General features: G+C 38.9%; 1 protein-coding gene across 1 annotated transcript in view; it reads left to right on the top strand.

Annotated features, from left to right (window-relative positions):
- FMN2 (formin 2) overlaps positions 1-21,752 on the top strand; it is a 357,570-nt gene that overhangs the window by 310,277 nt on the left and 25,541 nt on the right. The gene's annotated exons all lie outside the window — the stretch shown is intronic.

Genomic DNA, 21,752 nt, shown 5'->3' with positions numbered 1-21,752 from the left:
ACCTGGTATTAAAACTGAAGTGATATGGCATATCTCTGAAAAATCCCCAAACAGTTAATATCATTCTCGTAACAATATTGATCAAGTAAAAACAAAGTTGGAGTTTGTATTTTCCAATTTGGGTTTCTTAGTTAACTACCTCAAATCCTGCCAAAGAGTCACCATGTGGGGGCCTGCAGGAGGGACGCTTCCAGGGCAGAGGAAGAAAACTGCTTCACACCTTCCAGGCTCAGGCTTTGGCACGTCTGGGGTGCAGCACTTTCTGTGTACAAAGGCATTTTCTTCAGTCGCTACATTATTGGAATTTTTACAAAACCCACTGACTTTCAACAGTGTGGGGCCTGTGAAACCCATTGCAGATTTGCTGGCCTCTGTCAGTTATAAAAAATATTCTGAGGTGGTTATCTCTCCTGGAATTTTTTTTTTGTTTTAGCTTGTATGTATTCTGAGTAGAACAGCTTCAGGACCTTCTGCTTTATAGAGTTTTATGTTTCCTTCCAGTTTTGGTTTGTAATTATAAAGGGGAAATATGCATCAAATAATTTCTGCTCTTCTACAGAGTTTTGTTTTAAAAATGGAAACTTTCCTATTGTATCGGGTTGATAAAATCTTCCCCACTGCAATATTTTAAAATATATTTGGGCCTAAACTGTTTCCAGAAGCTAAGTTCTTAAACTTAAAAGAGTTTAGAACTCCAAAATTTTTGTCCTCTATAACAAAGAAGAAAAGAAATGCCCACATTTTTATTAGAGATTCTGATCCCTGTGTTCTTGCAATATGTGGGGAAAAGAGACACATGAGAAAGTATACACTATCTTGCCCACTGTTTTATGTTTTAGACAATAGAAAATTATAGAAAAGCTTTGATGTTATTGTTCAGTCACTCAGTCATATCCGATTCTTTTCATCCCTATGGACTGCAGCACACCAGGCTTCCCTGTCCTTCACCACCTTCTGGAATTTGTTCAAATTCATGTCCATTGAATTGGTGATATCATTCAACCATCTCATCCTCTGTCACCTCCTTCTCCTATCCTCAATCTTTCCCAGCATCAGAGTCCTTTCCCATGAATTGACTCTGCATCAGGTGACCAAAGTATTGGAGCTTCCGCATCAGTCCATCCGAAATCAGGGTTGATTTCCTTTAGGATGGACTGGTTTGATCTCCTTGCTGTCCAAGGGATTCTCAAAAGTCTTCTCCAGCACCACAATTCAAAAACATCAGTTCTTCAGTATTCAGCCTTCTTTATGGTCTGACTCTCTCACATCCATACATGACTACTAGGAAAATTATAACTTTGACTATGTGGACCTTTGTTGGCGAAGTGATGTCTCTGCTTTTTAATACCATGTCTAGGTTTGTCACAGCTTTCCTTGCAAGGAGCATCTTTCAATTTCATGGCTGCAGTCACTTTCCACAATGATTTTGAAGCCCAGGAAAATAAAGTATGTAACTGTTTCCATTGTTTCCCCATCTATTTGACATGAAGTGATGAGACCAGATGCCATGATCTTCTTTGTTTGAACATTGAGTTTAAGCCAGCTTTTTCACTTTCCTCTTTCACCTTCATCAAGAACTCTTTTGTTCCTCTTTGCTTTCTGTGATTAAGGTGGTGTCATCTGCATATCTTATGTTATTGATATTTCTCCTGGCAATCTTGATTCCAGCTTAATCTTCATCCAGTCTGCCATTTCACATGACGTGCTCTGTATATAAGTTAAAAAAAACAGGGTGACTATATACAGCCTTGATGTGCTCCTTTCCCAATTTTGAACCAGTTCATTGTTCCACATCCAGTTCTAACTGTTGCCTCTTGACCTGCATACCAGTTTCTCAGGAGACAGGTAAAGTGTTCTGGTATTCCCATCTCTTTAAAAATTTTTCACAGTTTGTTGTGATCCATACAGTCAAAGGCTTTAGCATAGTCAATGAAGCAGAAGTAGATGTTTTTCTGATCTCATGGGTGTTGGCAATGTGATCTCTGGTTCCTCTGCCTTTTCTAAATCTAGCTTGAACATCTGGAAGTTCTCAATTCACATACTGTTAAAGCTGATCTTGAAGGATTTTCAGCATAATCTTGCTAGCATGTGAAATGAATGCAATTGTGCAGTAATTCGAACATTCTTTGGCATTGCCCTTCTTTGGGATTGGAATGAAACCTGACCTTTTCCAGTCCTATGGCCGCAGCTGAGTTTTCCAAATTTGCTGGCATATTGAGTGCAACACTTTTAACAGTATCATCTTTTAGGATTCGAAATAGCTCAGCTGGAATTCCATCACCTCCACTAGCTTTGTTCGTAGTGATTCCTTAGGCCCACTTGACTTCACACTGCAGGATGTCTGGCTCTGGGTGAGTGACCACATCATCGTGGTTATCTTGACCATTAAGACCTTTATTGTACAAGTTCATCTGTGTATTCTTGACACCTCCTCTTAGTATCTTCAGTTTCTGTTAGGTCCATACCATTTCTATCCTTTATTGTGCCTATCTTTGCATGAAATGTTCCCTTGGTATCTCTAATTTTCTTGAAGAGATCTCTAGTCTTAGTAATTTAAGATAACCGTTGTATTCAATCATATCATGATTCAAATCCATTAGAGTTGTATGTTTTGAGAAACTAAGCTGCTAGCCCAGTAGATGCTCTAGAAAAAACAATTGAATAAAAGTAGTCACTTTCATATTGAAAGAAAATATTTTTCAGGCTAGAATGAAACTAAGACAAAAATGAAAGTTATCGGTGAGTCTACCTATACACACATTTCATAAGGCAAATTAGAAATCTTCTTTAGAAGGTTGTTGTTAGAGGGGCATATTTGGTTACAAGCTACAGAAAACCACCTTCAATTAAGTAACATGGGATTAAGTAACTCAGTTAAATTCCATGGGATTAAGTAACTCATGGGGTTTCTCAGAGGCCTCCAGGCTGCGCAGTAAAGGGAAACAGCCTCCAGGTGTGGGAACCTGGCAGGGATGCGCACAGGGCCCAGGCCCTGGCCAGATTAGAAAGTGAAAGTGAGGTCACTCAGTCGTGTCCGACTCTGTGCGACCCCATGGACTGTAGCCCACCAGGCTCCTCCATCCATGGCCAGATTAGAGTCACTGGCAAATCGTGGTTTCACTTTTTTTCAAGTTGTCTGATTTGGAGATATTTATTGAACCGTACCTCCATTTCCTCATCTCTAAAATGAGAAGAATAATAGAACAGTGCCAGGCACAGTATCAGCACCGTATATTGGTATTCTTAGTATTCTTGGTATTCTTCTCACTTCATGATGTTCACTATGGGGACCTGCCACTAATGACCCAAGTCTGAATTTTCCCTGTGGCTACTATTGCAGATTTGAAAAGGGTGAGTCTGATTAACTTCCAGACAGGTGGCATGAGCTCCTGAAGTTCAGCTCAGGCTGTGGGTGGCTGGTGCGGCAAGTCTTGCCAAGCTAAGTAATGGCCCATTGACTTAGGGGGCATAGGTAGTGTAACAGTAAGGGTTAAAAAGAGATAATTTGGTGAATAGCCAATGACCTTTTATAGGTTGAACTTGTTTCTTTGTGGGAATTTTACATCACAAAGCGCATCATTTCACTTTTGGGGACTATAGCTGCATACATCAGATGTGAGTAAACATACATGAAAAGTAGCATGAAGAATTTTTTTACCTGGTTTGCTCACCATTTGTCCTGAGAGTTTCGGACTTAGAGCAGTGGAAATTTCAGTTGCATTTACTTTGCAAACTTTGCATCAGAGCTGGCAGGAAATCACCTCATAGACTCTTGACCCACTAAAGTTGTGCATCTGCAGAAAGTGTCCCAGAGGAAGACAGAAATACACCTAGGCTGACTGCAGGCCAATCCATCTTTCTGATCTGTTTCCTTCATGTGCATGGGAGGTCAACATGGTCAAGTATACAGTTTTTATTTTTTTTTAATTTTATTTTATTTTTAAACTTTACAATATTGTATTAGTTTTGCCAAATATCAAAATGAATCCTCCACAGGTATACCTGTGTTCCCCATCCTGAACCCTTCTCCCTCCTCCCTCCCCATACCCTCCCTCTGGGTCATCCCAGTGCACCAGCCCCAAGCATCCAGTATCGTGCATCGAACCTGGACTGGCGACTCGTTTCATACATGATATTATACATGTTTCAATGCCATTATCCCAAATCTTCCCACCCTCTCCCTCTGCAACAGAGTCCATAAGACTGTTCTATACATCAGTGTCTCTTTTGCTGTCTCGTACACAGGGTTATTGTTACCATCTTTCTAAATTCCATATATATGCGTTAGTATACTGTATTGGTGTTTTTCTTTCTGGCTTACTTCACTCTGTATAATAGGTTCCAGTTTCATCCACCTCATTAGAACTGATTCAAATGTATTCTTTTTAATGGCTGAGTAATACTCCATTGTGTATATGTACCATAGCTTTCTTATCCATTCATCTGCTGATGGGCATCTAGGTTGCTTCCATGTCCTGGCTATTATAAACAGTGCAAGCAGACAGTTTTTAACACAGAAGCCAAACATGCAGTAGATCCACCATACACACTGCTTTTCCGCTAGACACTATGCTTTTTTTTAACTTTTCTTTTTTTTATTAATATAAATTTATTTATTTTAATTGGAGGCTAATTACTTTGCAATATTGTATTGGTTCTGCCATATATTGACATGAATCCGCCACAGGTGTACATGTGTTCCCCATCCTGAATACCCCTTCCACCTCCCTCCCATCCCATCCCTCTGGATCATCCCAGTGCACCAGCCCCAAGCATCCTGTATCATGCCTCAAACCTGGACTGGCGATTTGTTTCACATATGATATTTTACATGTTTCAATCCCATTCTCCCAAATCATCCCACCCTCGCCCTCTACCACAGAGTCCAAAAGACTGTTCTATATATCTGTGTCTCTCTTGCTATCTTGCATACAGGATTATCATTACCAGCTTTCTAAATTCCATATATATGTGTTAGTATACTGTATTGGTGTTTTCCTTTCTGGCTTACTTCACTCTGTATAATAGGCTCCAGCTTCATCCACCTCATTAGAACTGATTCAAAGGTATTATTTTTAATGGCTGAGTAATACTCCATTGTGTATATGTACCACAGCTTTCTTATCCATTCATCTGCTGATGGACATCTAGGTTGCTTCCATGTCCTGGCTATTGTAAACAGTGCTGCAATGAACATTGGGGTACATGTGTCTCTTTGAATTCTGATTTCCTTGGTGTGTATGCCCAGAAGTGGGATTGCTGGGCAAACCGCACTTTCTTTCAAAGGTCCAAGACTTTCCCAGGTCCTGCCCGCTCCTTTTCAAACAATGTCAGCCCATCTGAGTGAGATCAAACACACCTGCTCCTGGCCACAGAGACTCCTAAGGAAAAATATCAGTATATTTGCAATGAAAGTATATTTCAATCCCTCTGGTAATACTGTGGTGTGGAATTTTGCATCTGTACCAAGTTTTGAAAAAGTAAGATCAGTCCCTAGACTAGGATGAATATTAATAGATGCAGATTTTGCAGGGCTTCTCAAAAGTTGCCTAACCTTATTTTTTAACCCACTAAAATATTTCCCCAAGTGACTGGGGGTTACTTTTAAAGTTACGAAAATGTATCCTCATAAAATAATTCATAAAGTCTTTTCGGTTTTGTTTGTAGTCTTTACATTGTTTAGCAATAAAGTCATTAGTACTTCCGGGAACAGTCATGACTTGATCAAAATTATTTGATTTAACGGTATTGAAATCAAAGTTTTTTTAGCATTGGGCAATTATTTATTTATCTTTATTTTTAATATAAATTTATTTTAATTGGAGGCTAATTACTTTACAGTATTGTATTGGTTTTGCCATACATCAACATGAATCCACCACGGGTGTACACATGTTCCCCATCCTGAACCGCCCTCCCACCTCCTTCCCCATCCCATCCCTCTGGGTCATCCCAGTGCACCAGCCCCAGGCATCCTGTATCAGGCATCGAACCTGGACTGGCAATTCATTTCACATATTATATTATACATGTTTCATTGCCATTCTCCCAAATCATCCCCACCTCAGGACACTGTTTTTTAAAATTGGCCTTAAAAAAAACCTGTGAAAATATAGGCAAGAATATTCTTGACTTTGAGTTAACTCACTGTGAAGAATCCACCAGAAAGAGAGCAAAAAGTGATGAAAAGGGGAAACAAGAGATTGGGAAACGAGTTCAGTAAATAAAAAAAGGCGGGGGGGACTAGAAATAGGATGTGATAAAGATACTTTACTAAACAGTATTTTTTATTTTATTCTAGAGTGTAGTGAATCAATACCTGGGGGAGAGTCTTGTCCAATGTTCTTTTTTTATGACCTGAAATGTAGACCTCACTTTTGAAGCTGATTTCATTTCGAACCTTCAGTGATAGCTGAGAGCATGGTTGCATATCGGTAATGTGGGAACTCTGTCATCATTTATTCAGAGAACTTGAAATATAAGCCCTGTAAAAAATAACCAGAAAATTATTGCTTCTGATATTTCAAGCTATGAATCAACGTGCTCATATAATCAGAAGAAAAATGATCCAAACCCCTTTGTACCTCTAAGTCTACACTTTAAAACTGAGCTACTCTTTCTTCACGTGAAGGCTCCACTGATGTCTTAGGAGAAACAGTGCCTTATAGGTTGGCATATACATTTTTAAAATTGGTGTTAAGAACCTTTTAATTCCTGTCCTTACTTAATGAACATAAAAATATAGGTCTCATTTTTTTTTCAAAACTCATGCCACATATCTTTCCTTTTTCCCTTAGCTATATCCCACATATTGCAGGTTAGATACAGATGAAGATAATATTTCAAATCTATTAGCTTAATCTGAAATATGTGTTTTATCACCCGTGCTATTCAAGTGGCTAAGTCATGTTCTCAAATCCAGGCTTTCAGAATTTGGACCTCGTGTCAAAAGCAGCTCTATGGTTAGAGTTTGTATTTGCATAGGGCATTTTACAGTTTCATGCTATTGAATCTTCTTTCTGTACAAAGTGCCTATATAGAAATGTGAGATTCTATTTTAATGGATTATGAGATCTAATTTCCTCATATAAATCTCTGGGGGAGGGGAGAATCTCTCCCCTATCCTCCCCAATAATTTGTACACACACAGTTATTCAGCATTATAATATTTGTGTAAACTCCATAAATTATCCAGCATTTTAATAGAAATGACCAGATAATAAGGAAAACAAGTAGCAAGAGGTTAAAATAGTCATAAATGTCCTTATTGCTTTGCTAAATCTACAGTTGTTAAATATTACTATGTTGATTTAAGACAGTGGCATTTTTTTCATAGCCTATTGTATAGTTCAAAAACAAAATTTACCAGAAACATCAGAGGATGCATATCTAAGTAATTTTTAATGTTAAAATTTTTTTAGAATCAGTAACCACAAATAACTACCCACTCAAATTATTTTGATGGAAAATAAATTTTAAAAGAAAACTAAATGTCAAAATCCAGCACTTGGTATCTTGTTTCAATTATAATGTTTATCATTTGGTGCAGAATAAATTTAGTGATGTTAATTATAAGATTTATAGAACAATGAGTGAAGGATGGGATAGCCTGTCTCCCAGATAATAGTTCATAAATAAGAAAAAAGAGAAGGTTTGCTGCTAGGTAATATAAAATGATACTGGCATTTTAAAAATCATTATTTCTTAATTCCATCGTAAAAAAGACATATTTCAGTGCCAGCTCAGAAGTGAAACACTATCTTTAAAGTTTTCTGTTTGCATTTTCTCACTAGCGAGATCAAGGAATCTGAAAAATTGACAGTCAGTGATAGGACAGCAAAGTGAAGGCTCTGAAATAGTGAACAAGGTGTTAGCATTCAGAAAGGGACAATGAGAAGACGGCCTGTGTTAACAGGGGAAAATGAAAGGATTTATCTTTTCACCACTTTTAAGTGGTCTTTTTTGCATAGGATGCTTCTGAGAAGAGCTCTGAAAGGAGGAAAACAAGGAGAAATAAAATCAACTAGATTAACTATAAATGACAAACAGGAAAGAAGATAGGTATAGTTAAGTAACATTACTTGTGCTATAAGTTTTTTTTTTTTCTAATTTTATTTTATTTTTAAACTTTACATAATTGTATTAGTTTTGCCAAATATCAAAATGAATCCGCCACAGGTATACATGTGTTCCCCATCCCGAACCCTCCTCCCTCCTCCCTCCCCATACCATCCCTCTGGGCCGTCCCATTGCACCAGCCCCAAGCATCCAGCATCATGCATCGAACCTGGACTGGCAACTCGTTTCCTACATGATATTTTACATGTTTCATTGCCATTCTCCCAAATCTTCCCACCCTCTCCCTCTCCCACAGAGTCCATAAGACTGTTCTATACATCAGTGTCTCTTTTGCTGTCTCGTACACCGGGTTATTGTTACCATCTTTCTAAATTCCATATATATGCGTTAGTATACTGTATTTATGTTTTTCCTTCTGGCTTACTTCACTCTGTATAATAGGCTCCAGTTTCATCCACCTCATTAGAACTGATTCAAATGTATTCTTTTGAATGGCTGAGTAATACTCCATTGTGTATATGTACCACTGCTTTCTTATCCATTCATCTGCTGATGGACATCTAGGTTGCTTCCATGTCTTGGCTATTATAAACAGTGCTGCGATGAACACTGGGGTACACGTGTCTCTTTCCCTTCTGGTTTCCTCAGTGTGTATGCCCAGCAGTGGGGTTGCTGGATCATAAGGCAGTTCTATTTCCAGTTTTTTAAGGAATCTCCACACTGTTCTCCATAGTGGCTGTACTAGTTTGCATTCCCACCAACAGTGTAAGAGGGTTCCCTTTTCTCCACACCCTCTCCAGCATTTATTGCTTGTAGACTTTTGGATGGCAGCCATTCTGACTGGTGTGAAATGGTACCTCATAGTGGTTTTGATTTGCATTTCTCTGATAATGAGTGATGTTGAGCATCTTTTCATGTGTTTGTTAGCCATCTGTATGTCTTCTTTGGAGAAATGTCTATTTAGTTCTTTGGCCCATTTTTTGTTTGGGTCGTTTATTTTTCTGGAGTTGAGCTGTAGGAGTTGCTTGTATATTTTTGAGATTAGTTGTTTGTCGGTTGCTTCATTTGCTATTATTTTCTCCCATTCTGAAGGCTGTCTTTTCACCTTGCTAATAGTTTCCTTTGATGTGCAGAAGCTTTTACGGTTAATTAGGTCCGATTTGTTTATTTTTGCTTTTATTTCCAATATTCTGGGAGGTGGGTCATAGAGGATCCTGCTGTGATGTATGTCAGAGAGTGTTTTGCCTATGTTCTCCTCTAGGAGTTTTATAGTTTCTAGTCTTACGTTTAGATCTTTAATCCATTTTGAGTTTATTTTTGTGTATGGTGTTAGAAAGTGGTCCAGTTTCATTCTTTTACAAGTGGTTGACCAGATTTCCCAGCACCACTTGTTAAAGAGATTGTCTTTAATCCGTTGTATATTCTTGCCTCCTTTGTCAAAGATAAGGTGTCCATATGTGCGTGGATTTATCTCTGGGCTTTCTATTTTATTCCATTGATCAATATTTCTGTCTTTGTGCCAGTACCATACTTGTGCTATAAGTTTTGTAAATACTCCTTATCAAATTAAGAATCTCCTTCAGTTACCTCATTTGCTAAGCTTTAAAATTATGAATAGGGATTAAATTTTTTCAAACATTTTTTCTAAAGCTATTGAATGGTTGCATTAATTTTCTCCTTTAACATGTTAATGTGAAATACATTGGTTTTTTTAAAAAAATGTTGAGCCAACCTTGCAATCCTGAAACAAACTAACTTGGTTATGGGGGGAAAAAAGAAGAAGTAGGGGGAAATCAACCTTAGGATATTGGTTCTGCCGGAAGTAGACCTAGATTTCTAGATTTCTGCCTCAGGCCACTGACCAAATAAATTGCAAAAGAATTAAGGAAATAAACATTAAAATTGAAACTTAAACCAGAAGAAAATAATGGGAAATATTGTAGATTTTAAAATTGGGGGAAGTCTTCTAAGCATTGTAGCCACAGAGTATCAATGTTTATCTCTATTTTTCTTACTGTTCCTGAATTACCTGTTGTTTGTTGGTGTTCTTCTCAGTAGCAAACTGCAGAGGATACATAGTCAGGTTCATTCAGGAAAGGTTTTTCAGCTTGTTATCCTCATATTTTCTAGGCATACACTGTTTCTCCAGTTTGTTTCGCTTTTGATTAATTTTTATTTTTCTTAAGGTTTTAATTGTAGACAGAATTGAAAAAGTCAATTAGTACCACCAGGCTTGTAACAAAAGGCAGCCTCCCCTGCTCCACCCTTCCCTACACCCAATTACATTTCTCTTAGCAGTTTCCTCTCATATTTCTGCCATATTTCTCAATAATAACCTTGTACTACTAGTTCATTATTAATTTGCAATACAGGTAGGTGAAGTTTTAACTCACTTTGTTACCAAATCAAGCTTGGGTCAGCTCACCAATGTGCAGAAAAGTCAATCTGCTAACACTGGGTTGTGATGAAGGAAAACAGCATTTATTGCAGGTGTCAAGCAAGGAGAACAGGCCGGTCATGCTCAAAGGACTAGAACTCCCTGATGGCTTTCACACATGGGTTTAAAGACCACATTAGGGGTAAGAGTCACAGGGTACATGATCATGTCTAGTTATTCTTCTGACTGATTGGTGATGAGGTAACAGGGTGATGTTTTGAGAATCTCCATCATCAATCTTCAGGCTTTAACCAGTCTTCCTCTGTTCCTGCATTTTCTCACTTCTCTCCTCATTAACTGCTTGAGTCTCCTCTTTGGAACTCAGTTATTGTATTCTTCATCTCTGTTCAATTCTTCTTTATTTTTTTCTAATTCTTTGTTAAAAACTACCTTCTCCCTCTGTTCATCCAGTCTTCTCCCAAATTGTTTGATTATTATGATCATTACCTTGAACTCTATCAGATATATTGCCTATCTCCACATCACTTAGTTCTTCTGGGGTTTTATTTTTTTTCTTCTTGGAATGTGTTCCTCTGTCATCTCATTTTTCCTAATTCGCTGTTCTTACTTCTATGTATCTGTGGCTTGGTTACATTTCCTGACCTGGAAGCAGTGGCATCCTGTAGGTTCCAGCAGCACATTCTCTGGATACCATAGCTTCATGCTCTAGGACTACCCCTGTTGGGTTGCCTTGGTCCTTCTCTTGAGGCAGGCTGGCTATTGTGGATGGTCTCCTAGGCATTGCTTGGCCTTGGTCCCTTTGATTGCCAAGTCCTGCCTTCTTGCTGATGGGTGGGGTGAGGCCCAGGGACTTCTGAGACTGGTGTCTGCATACTGGTGTGTGGGACCCCCTCCAGTGCAGGTGACCACGATGAGGCTGTAGTGGCTGCTCAGACCCTGGGTCCCACACCTCTTGAAATGCCTGAATATTTCCCTTTGTCCCTGAGCAGTGGAGAAGGACCAGGGGGATTAGTACAGTACACGCTCCCCACAGTGTTTCAGGGTCATCCCTCTGGTCAGTGAGTTCTGGATCTGAAATCAGCTCAACTCCAGGAACTGACCAAGGCATCTTGATTTTTTATTAGAGCAACTGTTATCCTCCTGTTTCTCTGTTCTCACCCTTTCCTTTGGTTGTAGATGTTAAACAGTGTTGTGTGTGTGTGTGTGTGTGTGTGTGCGTGCGCACGCACACACGTGCGTACATGTGCCCATGTACCTCTAAGGATACTATGATCTATTAACTATCTCCACACTCCCTGTGGGGCAGACACGATGGTAACTGTGATCCCTGGGCTTCACCATTGGCCCCTGTTAATTCATCATCATCTCCATGGATGTTAATGGGTTCAGCTATGACCTCCTCTCCTTTCCTGGCCCACAGCATGGACTGAAAACAGTATCCCTGTAACCAGCAGTCTTGACTGCCTTGGTGCACAGTGGGCCCTCTGGGACTTCCCATGGAGTGTTCCATTGCTTAGTGCTCTGGATTCTTTTACTATATATGGACATGCCCACAGATCTCAGCCTCCTCACTCCCTCTTCTGTTTTCCAGAGCAGCTGAGTCATGTCTGCTTTTCTCTGCATTGGCCACCATTTACTCTAGACCTGTAAGAGCAACCCCTGGGTCCTGCTACCTCAGGAAAGTTTTCTTGCAGCCACCTGTGTGTATAATCTCTTTTCCTTCATTAGTTCTGGCACTTTTCTAGGTGGGGAGTTCACCTTTACTAGAGAAGAGTAGGCCCCCTCTACAAACTACTGATAGTTTCAGGGATCTGTAAGGGTGACTCATATCGTTCTCACTTGTTTCAGGATCCTAGATTTTCCTAGCCCGGGATCTGATTTTAGCATAGCAGACCTGCTTGGCTGTGCTTCTAAATGTCTCTGGAGCTCTTCAGTTCTGTTAGATCTTTTTGCTGTGTTGCTGTTTCTGTTCTCTCACTACAGGTGATAATGGCCTCTTTCCAATTATCGAGTTGCCCCCTAGTCTTTAGCTGTCTGTTATTGCTCAGGATCCCTCATTATCTCTCTGTGGGGTGTCAGTCCAACTCAGCTGTAGTCAGCCAATTCCACTGTCTCTGTGGCTTTTTCTCACCATATCTTCAGCAACCTGAATCATCACACCTGTGAGGACATTTTCTAGGCCACTTTGCTGATCTTTACCAGTTCATGGCCTCCTCCACTCTGCCAGGGTCTGCCCTGTGTACCACCCAGGACAGTGGGGTGCTGGCTGACTGTGTCTCAGACCTCATCTTACTGCTTGTTTTCTCAGACTCCTCGTGGCTCCACTTATACTATTTCAAGTTCTCCACGAACCTGGTGCCAAGACTGGATTTACTGAGAAAAACAGTAACGGAGGCAGAGGAAGCTGGGGCAGCTATTAGACCCAGATGCAGGTCGAGCTCTCATGGTGGAGAGCGAAGGAAGAAAGCCTAAATAGCAAAAGCCTTAGACTGCAGTGCAGTTACCAGAAAGTTTTGGTAAAGCCAATGAAAGTCCTCGAGCCAAAGTCACCATTTAGAGGAGCCTGTGTGTCCTAGATGACACCTACACCAGCATCCCTGCTGAGTGCACTTGCTGGCCAGGAGCAACCCTGGGCCTCCGTACAGATGAAGTGATGGGCTTCAAAACAGCATCTAAGGCCCTTGGTCATTTCCATTTTCCACAGTTGGAACCTGGGAGATCTGAAAGATGCATACTTGTGGCTGCCACAAACATGATATTTTTATTTCTCCTATTTTTAATACCTTTAAATTAACCAATGTTTATTTAATATCTTTGCCCCTTCCAAAAATAATATAACACCTTCAAATTGTTTAACTTTTCTCACCACAGGTTGTTGATCAGGATTTTAGGTTTGTGTGTTTGTGTTTGTGTGTGTGTAAGATGTGATGTCTGTTTATAGATTCCTTTTGTTGATTTTTTGCATATAAATATTCAGCTGTTCCAGAACCTTTGTTGAAAAGACTATCATTTCTCCATTGAGTTACCTATGTTCCTTTTTCAAAGATCAGTCAGCTATATTTCTGAGCCTATTTTTGGACACTCTATTCTGTTTCATTAATGTATATGTCTACTCTTTCGCTAATATATCACACTGTCCCACTTTATAGTGTGTCTTAAAATTGGGTAGTGAATCAGTTTGTCAACATCCACAAAGTAACTTGTTAGGATTTTTATTGGAATTACATGGATAAAATTAAGTTGGAAAGAACTGGCATCTTTACAATATTGACTATTCCTACCCATGTTCATTGGAAAAAAGGACTGGTTCAAAATTGGGAACGGGGTACATCAAGGCTGTATATTGTCACCCTGCTTACTTAGCTTATAGGCAGAGCACATCATGTGAAATGCTGGACTAGATGCATCACACACAGGCTTTGCTCAAGACTGGCAGGAGAAATATCAACAGCCTCAGATATGCAGATGACACCACCTATGGCAGAAAGTGAAGAGGAACTAAAGAGTCTCTTGATGAAAATGAAAGAGGAGAGTGAAAAAGCTGGCTTAAAACTCAAGATTCAAAAAGCTAAGATCATGGCATCCAGTCCTACCACTTTATGGCAAATAGATGGGGAAATGTGGAAACAGTGTCAGATTTCATTTTCTTGGGGTCCAGAATCAATGCAGACAGTAAGTGTAGCCACAAAATTAAAAGACACTTGCTCCTTGGAAGAATAGCTATGTCAGACCTAGAGAGTGTATTAAAAAGCAGAGACATCACTTTGCTGACAACAGTCTGTGTAGTCAAACTTGTGTTTTTTCCAGTAGTCATGTATGGATCTGAGAGTTGGACCATAAAGAAAGCTAAGCACCAGTGAATTGACACTTCTGAACTGTGGTGCTGGAGAATAGTCTTGAGGGTCCCTTGAACAGCAAAGAGATCAAACCCGTCAATCCTAAAGGAAATCAACTCTGAATATTCATTGGAAGAACCAATGCTGAACCTCCAATACTTTGGCCACCTGATGTGAAGAGCTAACTTATCAGAAAAGACTCTGATACTGGAAAAAATTGAGGGAAAGAGGAGAATGGGGTGACAGAGGATGAGATGGTTAGATGGCACCACTGACTCAATGGACATGAGTTTGAGCAAACTTAGGGAGATAGTGATGGACAGAGAAGCCTGGCATGTTGCAGTTCATGGGGTCACAAAGAGTCAGATGCAACTTAGTGACTGAACAACAACCCATGTTCATAGTATATCTCTCCACTTATTTAGCTCTTATTTGATATTTTAATCATAGTTTTATAATTTTCCTCATAGGCTTTATATCTGTAACTAGATTTCTACCTTAGTATTCCATTTTTTTGTGCTATAGGAAATTATTTGTTTTTAATTTCAAAATTTAATTGTTCAATGCTAGTATATCAGAAAACATTCGAGTTTTATTTATTGATCTGTATCCTTCAATGTTCCTATTTGTTTATTAGTTCCAGGAATTATTTTGTAGATTCTTTGGCACTTCTACATAGACATGCTGTGCTGTGTGCGTCATTGTTCACTCATGTCTGACTTTTTGTGACCCCAAGGACTGTAACCCTCCAGGCTCCTCTATCCATTGGGATTCTCAGGCAAGAATACTGGAGTGGGTTGCCATGCACTCCTCCAGAGAATCTTCCAGACCTAGGGATTGAACCTGGGTCTTCTGTGTTGCAGGCAGATCTGTACCACCCGGGAAGCCGAAGAATACTGGAGTGGGTAGCCTACTCCTTCTACAGGGGTCTTCCTGACCCAGGAATTGAACTGGGTCAATTCGATTCCTGCATAGCAGGTGGATTCTTTACCAGCTGAGCTACCAGGGAAACCCCTACATAGGCATATTCATCTGCAAATACACTTTTACTTCTTCCCTCCCAATCTGTAAACCTTATTTACTTTTCTTGTCTTATTGCATTAGTTACAACTTCCAGTGTTATGTGAAACAGAAGTAAAAGAGAGGGCACTCTAGCCTTATAACCATTCTTAGGAGGGAAAATTTCAGTATCTTAACATTTAGTGTGGTGTTGGCTATAGAAGTTCTTTTGTAGATGTTCCTTCTTAAGTCAAGGAAATTCTCTATCCCTGGTTTGCTGAGAGTATTTTATCAAATATCTTTCCTGCATAAATTAATATCATCATATGATTTTTTCTTTATTTTATTGATGCAGTAGATTAAATTTTTTAATTTGAATATTGAACTCATTTGTATAACTAGAATAAACATCACTTGGTCATGGTGTATAGTTCTTTTTATTCATGTTGAATTCTACTGGCTAATTTTGTTGTAAATTTTTTAATTGATTCTAAGAGGCATATTGGCATGCACTTTTTTTTCTTGTAATATCATTATCTTGTTTGGGTATGAGACAGTTGCTGATTTCATAGAATGAGTTAGGAACTCTTTCTTCTGCTGCTACTTTCTGAGAGAGATTCTTTTTTTTTTTTCCCCTATAAAGATGTGATAGAATTCTCTAGGGAAATACCTAGGCCCTGTGGTTTGTTTTCTGGAAGGTTATAAATTATTGACTTAATTTCTTTAATAGATGTACATGTTTTCATATTATTTCTACTGTGAGATTTCTAGTAGTTAGTGTCTTTCCAAGATTTGACTTATTTTATCTAAGTTACCAAATTTTTGTCAAAGAATTATTCATAGCATTTCTTCAAATGTCGATGGAATTAGTAGTGACAACCCTTCTTTCATTACTTACAGTACTAATTTGTGTTTTTTAGGACACTCCCTCACACCATATACAAAAATAAACTCAAAACTGTTTAAAGACTGAAATACAAGACAGGACATCATCAAACTCCTAGAAGAGAACATAGGCAAAACATTCTCAGACATAAATCACAGCAACATTTTCTTAGATCAGTCTTCCAAGGCAAAAGAAATAAAAGCAAAAATAAATAAGACCAGGACTTCCTAGTGGTCCGGTAGTTAAGACTCTGACTTCCCAATGCAGAGGTCCCAGGTTTGATCTGTGGTCAGGGAACTAGATCCCACATGCTGCAACTAAGATCCTGTGTGCTACAGCTAAGACCCAGCACAGCCAAATAAAAGTTTTTAAATAGTTTATTAAATAAAATGAAAATAATAATATAAAAAGTAATTAAATTTTAAAATTAAAAATTCAAAATAAATAAAATAACTTAAATGTAAATAAAAATTTTTAAATAAATAAACTTTTTAAATTAATTAACTAAATAAAAAATAAATGAGACCTGGACTTTGTTGGTGGTCCAGTGTTAAGAATTCACCTGCCAATGCAGGGGACATGGGTTTGATCCCTTGTCTGGAGAGATCCCACCTGCTGCGGAGCAAGTAAGCTCATGCACCACAGTTACTGAGCCCGTGTTCTAGAGTCCATTCTCCACAAAGAGAAGCCACCACAATGAAAAACCCATGCACCCCAAATGGAAAGTAGTCCCCATTCGCCACCACTAGAGAAAGCCTGAGTAGAGCAACAAAGAGGCAGCATAGCCAGAAATAAATAAATATTTAAAAATAAAATAAATGAGACCTAATCAAATTTAAAAGCTTCCACACAGCAAAGGAAACCATAAAATTTTTTAAAGAAAATGAAAAGGCTACCTAGAGAAGGAGATAAACTATCTTCAAATAATGCAACCAACAGGGTGCTATCATGGAAACTATACAAGTAGCTCTTATAACTCAGTATTAAAGAAACAAACAACCCAGCCAATAAGTAGGCAGAAAACCTAAAGAGACATTTCTCCAAAGAAGACTTACTGGTGGCCAACAAGCACATGAAAAATGCTCAGTGTGGCTAATTATTAGAGAGACATAAACCAAAACTACAGTGAAATATCCCCTCACACCTGTCAAAATGGCCATTTTCAAAAAGTCGGCAAATAATAAATGCTGGAGAAAGTATAGAGAAAGGAGAACCTTCCTACACTCTTGGTGGGAATGTAAACTGGTGCAGCTTCTATGGGAAACATTATCGTGATACCTTAGAAAACTAAAAATAGGGTTACCATATGATTTCAAATCCTAAAAGATAATGTTGTTAAAGTACTACACTCAATATGAAAGAAAAAACTCAGCAGTGGCCACAGGACTGGAAAAGGTCAGTTTTCATTCCAATCCCAAAGAAGGGCACTGCCAAAGAATGTTCAAACTACTGCACTCGTTTCACATGCTAGCAAGGTTATGTTCAAAATCCTTCAAGCTAAGCTTCAACAGTATGTGAACCGAAAACTTCCAGATGTTCAAGCTGGATTTTAGAAAGGCAGAGGAACCAGAAATCAAATTGCCAACATCCATTGGTTCATAGAAAAAACAAGCGAATTCCAGAAAATCACCTACTTCTGCTTCATTCACTATGCTAAAGTCTTTGACTGTGTGGATCACAACAAACTGTGGAAAATTCTTAAAGGGGTGGGGTTACCAGAACAACTTACCTATCTCCTGAGTAACCTGTATGCAAGTCAAGAAGCAATAGTTAGAACTAGACATGGAACAACAAACTGATTAAACATTGGGAAAGGAGTACGTCAAAGCTATATTTGTCACTCTGCTTATTTAACTTTTATGCAGAACACATCATGCAAAATCCCAGGCTAGATGAAGATCAAGCTGAAACTAAGATTGCCAGGAGAAATGTCAATAACCACAGATGTGCGGATGACACGACCCATGGCAGAAAGTGAAGAGGAACTCAAGAGCCTCTTGATGAGGGTGAAAGATGAAAATGAAAAAGCTGACTTAAAACTCAACATTCAAAAAACTAGGATCATGGCATCCGGTCCCATCACCTCATGGCAAATGTTGTTCAGTCCTGTCCGACTCTTTGTGACCCCGTGGACTGCAGCACTCTAGGCTTCCCTGCCCTTCACCATCTCCTGGAGCTTGCTCAAACTTATGTCCATTGAGTCAGGGATGCAATCCAACTATCCCATCATTTGTCATCCCCTTCTCCTCCTGCCTTCAATCTTTCCCAGCATCAGGGTCTTTTCTAATGAGTCATCTCTTGGCCTCAGGCAGCCAAACTATTGGAGCTTCAGTTTCAACATCAGTTCTTCCAGTGAATATACGGGATTGGTTTCCTTTAGGATTGACTGGTTTGATCTCCTTACAGTACAAGGGACTCTCAAGAGTCTCCTCCAACAGCACAGTTCAAAAGCATCAATTTTTGGTGCTCAGTCTTCTTTATGGTCCAACTCTCACATCCATACATGATTACTGGAAAAACCATAGCTTTGACTGTACAGACCTTTGTCAGAAAAGTAATGTCTCAGCTTTTTAATACACTATGTTTGTCACTGGTAAAGAATCTGCCTGCAATGCAGGAGACCCAGGTTTGATCCCTAGGTCAGGAAGATCCCCTGGAGAAGGCATGACAACTCACTCCAGTATTCTTGCCTGGAGAATTCCATGGACAGAGAAGCCTGGTGGGCTACAGTCCATGGAGTTGCAAAGAGTTGGACATGACTGAGCTATTATCACATTAGATTTGTCAAACCTTTCCTTTCAAGGAGCAAGCATCTTTTTATTTCATGGCTGCAGTCACCATTTGCAGTGATTTTGGAGCCCAAGAAAATAAAGTCTGTCACTGTTCCATTGTTTCCCCATCTATTTGCAATGAAGTGATGCCATGATCTTAGTTTTTTGAATGCTGAGTTTTAAGCCAGCTTTTTCATTCTCCTCTTTGACCTTCATCAAGAGTCTCTTTAGTTCCTCTTTGCTTTCTGCCGTAAGGGTGATGTCATCTGCATATCTGAAGTTATTTATATTTCTCCTGGCAATCTTGATTCTAGCTTGTGCTTTATCCAGCCCATTATTTTGCCTGATAGATGGGGGAAAGGTGGAAACAGTAGCAAATAGGTGGGAAAATAGTGGAAAGTGGAAACAGTGACAGACTTTATCTTCTTGGGCTCCAGAATCTCTGTGGATGGTGACTGTAGCCATGAAATTAAAGGATGCTTGCTCCTTGGAAGAAAAGATGTGACCAACATAGGTACCATATTAAAAAGCAGAGACATCACTTTGCTGACAAAGGTCTGTGTAGCCAAAGTTATGGTTTTTCTAGTAACCATCGGAAGTATGGATGTGAGAGTTGGACCATAAAGAAGACTGAGTGCCAAAGAATTGATGTTTTTGAACTGTGGTGCTGGAGAAGACTCTTAAGAGTGCCTTGGACAGCAGGGACATCAAATGAGTCAATCCTAAAGGAAACCAATCTTGAATATTCATTGGAAGGACTGACGCTGAAGCTGAAACTCCAGTACTTTGGCTACTTGATTTTAAGAGTCAACTCATTGGAAAAGATGCTGATGCTGGGAAAGTTTGAAGGCAGGAGGAGAAGGGGGGTGACAGAGGATGAGATAGTTGGATGGCATCATTGATTCAATGGACATGAATTTGAGGAAACTCCAGAAGATGGTGAATAACAGTGCTGCAGTCCACGGGGTTGCAAAGAGCTAGACATGACTAGAGAATATTACACCTATTGAAATCAACCAGGCAGAGTAAGGCAAATACTGTTATGATCTTACTTACATGTAATGTAAGTAATTAGAAGTTTGGGATTAGCATATACAACCACTGTGCATAAAATAGATTAGCAACAAAGACCTACTTTATAGTCAGTATTTTAGAAATTATAGTCAGTATTTTGTAATAACCTATACTGGAAAAGAATCTGAAAAAATAACTGAATCACTATGATGTATACCTGAAATTACCACAATACTATACTTCAATTAAATATATATACCTTTGTGTGTCTTTCTGTATGTGTCTCTTAGGGTCAGCAGGCCAGCACCACAGTGGGGTGACCACCCTTACCTGTCCTCCCTACTCATCTGTACAGTTTCACTCACTTTACTCAGCAGATAGTTTGCAATGGCTCCTAACAAGAGAATCCTCTCATTTTCAGTGTTATCTCTTGGTGGTTGTGTGAGATGTTAATATTAGGAGAAGCTGAATGAAGGCTATACTGGAATTCTCTACATTATCTTTTCAACTTTTTTTTTAATCTAAAGTTAATACAAACTTAGGCCATGAAATAGGTGACCATTATGTCAACTGTCTCCTGTAAACTCCTGAGACTTTTGTAAGGGGAAAATGGAATATATTTAATTCAGTTTGCATCAGTTTAACCTAAAGGAGCAAAAGAAAGCTGTTAATAATTTCTCACTTTCAAGTTCAATAAACAAAACAATAATGGTTCCATCATGTTAGGTCATGAGAAGGAAAATTGCTAAAAATTATACATTTAGATCAGAGACTCTTGAGAGAAAAGTAATGGAATTGTGGTCTATGAAGCCAGATTTTAAAATGAGTGAGGATGTGGGAGCATTGAATTATAAAGCATTTGTATATAAATAATAGTATCTTTCAATGAGTCTGCATGGCTGAGAGAATATTATTTATAGGTGCAGAAATCTGCATATACTCTTAGGATCTGGAGGAAAATCCACTAATAAGAGATCTTGGATGCCAGAAATAGAAGACAGTTGTTGTTGGGGATGAAACTGCCGGTGGTTATTTTTTAAAGGGAATCTTTTAGAGACACATACTAAAATATACATGGATGACATTATACCTGTTGAGGACTTGCTTATACCTGTTGAGGATTTGATACTTTGCTAAAGGAAGCAGGGGTAGGTAAATTAAACACCATGCAGGTGAAGAGCTTAACTGTGATTCAGAGGCAGTAAACAGAATGTACAGTGATCATCATGTATTCATCACCCAGTTTCAGCAGTTCCTGAATTGGTTTCATCTATACCCCTGCCCGCTTGCTCCCTCCCACACTGGTTTTTAAGCAAGTCCTCAACAGGTATAATGTCATCCATGTATATTTTACTATGTGTCTCTAAAAGATCCCCTTTAAAAAATAACCACCAGCAGTTTCATCCCCAACAATAGTAATAACCTCTAATCTCATCAAATACCCAGTTTCTTTTCAAAACTCCAATTAGTTCATATATGTAATAAATGATTTTATTTTCTTAGTTTGTTTGGAGCAAGATATAAAGAAATTCAAACCATTATACTTAGACAGTGTCTTTTAAGTGTTTATAATAGACTTTGCCCCCTGAAATTTATGTATTTAAAAATCTAGATCATTTGCCTTAGTTCTGAGTGTTATCACAAAATACCATACTGGAGGGCTTACACAGTGCACACTTCTGGAGTCGGGGAGGTCCACATCAAGATGCAGCATAAATCTACGATTTACTAGTTGTGTGCTGTCAACCCTTTGAAACTCTTCTGAGCAT

The sequence above is a fragment of the Bos indicus genome, chromosome 28 (genome assembly GCF_029378745.1).
Source record: "Bos indicus isolate NIAB-ARS_2022 breed Sahiwal x Tharparkar chromosome 28, NIAB-ARS_B.indTharparkar_mat_pri_1.0, whole genome shotgun sequence".
Classification (NCBI taxonomy): Eukaryota; Metazoa; Chordata; class Mammalia; order Artiodactyla; family Bovidae; genus Bos; species Bos indicus.
This window is presented reverse-complemented; position numbering and strand designations above follow the sequence as displayed.